Source organism: Anneissia japonica, unplaced genomic scaffold (genome assembly GCF_011630105.1).
Source record: "Anneissia japonica isolate Jap-2015-1 unplaced genomic scaffold, ASM1163010v1 scaffold1812_len1207588_cov181, whole genome shotgun sequence".
NCBI classification, from domain to species: Eukaryota; Metazoa; Echinodermata; class Crinoidea; order Comatulida; family Comatulidae; genus Anneissia; species Anneissia japonica.
This window is the reverse complement of record NW_022726379.1, coordinates 173,767-176,803: the sequence shown is the minus strand read 5'-3', so window position 1 is coordinate 176,803 and position 3,037 is coordinate 173,767.

The window sequence follows — 3,037 nt, the reverse complement described above, 5'->3', positions numbered from 1 at the left end:
ATATATAGCTTGTATTCCACTATTTGCATTCACACCTGGGCTATGTATATACGGTATATTGCCTTGGTTTGGCTCTGTAACCATTAGTGGTCGTGGGACTAGTTTGGGGCCTACCGTACCTAAGCTAGTCGAACGTTTCGTTTGGGTCTATACCTTACTTGCACTGATGAGGCCTGGAAGGCCGAAATGGATCCGTCTGCAGATATTGGGATTCCTTCCAGTGGATGCTTAGTTTATTTTGTCATTCTGATCGGATTTTCTCTACTGTTCCGTTTTAATTTTAAATAGTTTTGCATTATGTGGCCATTTGCTGTTTAAGGGTTTTTCCCATTTTATTGACCATAATTATTAAAGTATAGTATATGAAAACGCAACAAAACATGAAGCACATACTAAATTCCATTATTTCAAAAAATGGAAGAAAGAATATAGTAGAAAGATATTTTTTTAGTGGAAAGATAGCAAAACAATAATAATTAGGCCTATGATAAACCGATTCACGAACTAAAATATATAGGGCATAGGCATATTAAATTTTTTGTTTTCGCAACTCCTTCGGCGCTTCATCTATTTGTTCGAAATAAACCGCGACCGAAACAAAGTGCGACCGAAATGATCGGCTACCGCTCCCAGTCCCGCAGCAAGTGAGTTCGCACGCAGCCTTTTCCAGCTGACAGTAAAGTGGAAGCAGGTCAACTCGGCCACAAGTCAACTCGGCCACAAAAAGTTCTGCTGCAGTCAACTCGGCCACAAGTCAGCTCGGCTGGTAAAATATATAAAATTTAAATATATCAAATGTACAGACGAAAGAGTAAAAAAATCTCACCTATTCAAATGATTAATAATAATAGAACGAAATATAGACAAACTATTGTGAAAAATGTCAATATTAGAGGTTAAAAAGAGAATTATATTGAAGTGAAAGTCTAGAAATAAGGCTACGATGGAATATATTTCGTTTTATCTATTTAAAACAAACGGATGTACATTATATAGGCCTATCCATATTTTGATAATCGTGTTGTATAATCAGGTCTTTATGCTGCAAATTAATTAACGTGATTTTAAGCAATTCAATGGCATTAATACTGCGATGAGTTTGCAAACAAAACAGTGGATTTTATTAGGTTTGTGTAAGTTAATAAATGTTTTAAGATTCATATACACTATTTCGTTTTATCTATTTGAAACAAACGAAACAGTGAATTTTATTAGGTTTGTGTAAGTTAATAATAATGTTTTAAGATTAATAATATATATATCGGTTTATCTATTTGAAACAAACGAATTTTTATGTTGATAATCAAACCAAAGGATTTTATTATTTTCATATTACAGTGTCGATGCATATAAGGTATTAGAAAAAAAAAAGAAAAGAAGAATGTTGATAATATTAATATACTGCCAAATTGTATTATAATTTTTCGTAATATTATTAAAGCGTACAGTATTTGATGCTTTATTTTTCGTTGTATATTATTTCTAGGCATATACTGTACGTTCTTAAATGATTGATTAATTGATTTAAACGCCACAAAAAAAATCACATTATTGATGCCCCGTCTGGCAGCACTCAAAATTTCCGACTGACGCTGACAGGCTGCCGATCGACACTGTTTTTTTTTTGTTTTTTTTTCAATGATTTTGTGCATTATTTTAGAAAAAAAACAACATGAAATACATCGCCCTAAAATTAAGAACTTTAACTGTAAACGCCCTTCATTGAGAAGATAACAATAGAAATACACGTTTCCGTGGTTACGCTTGTATTAGATAGGGCAAAACATGCCCATTCGTGCAGAACAAGTACGCAGTGTCTGCCGATTGATGAATCACCTAATGCGAATTCAAAAGTTCAACTTGGTTTAACGAGCAATAATACTGTTATAACACACAACAGAAGTTAATGATCATAATCAATGTCTGTATTACGCTTATGTAAAATAATTAATAGACAATAAAACAACACGTCGTATAGGCCATGGCCACAAACCCTACATTATAGAGTCTGTATAGGCGAACAACTCGGGGAACAACTACATTTCTGAACCATCGCACATGTTCGTACAGTTACCATGTACAGAGATCAAACCAGTCGGCTATTTTAAGCATTTGACATTCTTTCCTTGTCTCCGATAACGTTCCTGAATTGGCGGCGTACAAAGACTTCGTCTCCGACAACATTCTTGAATTGGCGGCGTACAAAACTTTGTGTCTTTATTCTCCCAAGTGTATCCGATTGGACTCTACTTGTGGGAACGTTTCCCACTGAATTAATTGTTACTAGGCAACTTAGTACTGGCAGCTTGATACCTATTTAAAGCAATTTATTTCCATTCATGCCTACAGTAGATTTAATTATTAATTATTTAAATACGGTAAACAATCAGTCACTTTTATCTACAACGATAATAGTCTTGCAATAGGTACGCTTGTTTAATCGTACATATATAATTATAATGCAGCAGGATTAATTAATTAATAATATACTTTATTCCAAGATACAAATCAACTTTCTTGATAAGTTACAGCTATAGTAAATAAAATTTCTTCCAAGCAATAAAGTTTCAACTTAGAATATTTTGCAGGATAAAATAAATGTAAAACACTTCTTAACTAAAAATTATGCTATTAAAACTACTTCGTAAAACAATCAATCTTAATAATAATTTACTAAATTACATATTTAAACGGTATTGTGTTCTTCTAAGTAGAAGTAAAAACAAACAATTCATTTTTATTTATACTCTTTATTTCAGAAATTCGATTTTATTACAGATGATTTCCCTGTACAGTATACCCCCTAACCTGCGGCCAACATTGCACTGTGATATCTAATTCACGCATTGATTACGTGTACACTACTCGGCGCTCCATACAATAACCCTTATTTGGGCATTGAATATTTTTACGGCCCAACAAGTGCACGTCCGAACCGGACGTCATAGCTCTTTCCTAGGCCTAGATACATTCTAAGTAACGGTTTCAAAGGTTACGGTAGTTAATAATAATATTCAATATTAGTCAAGGGGGCGAC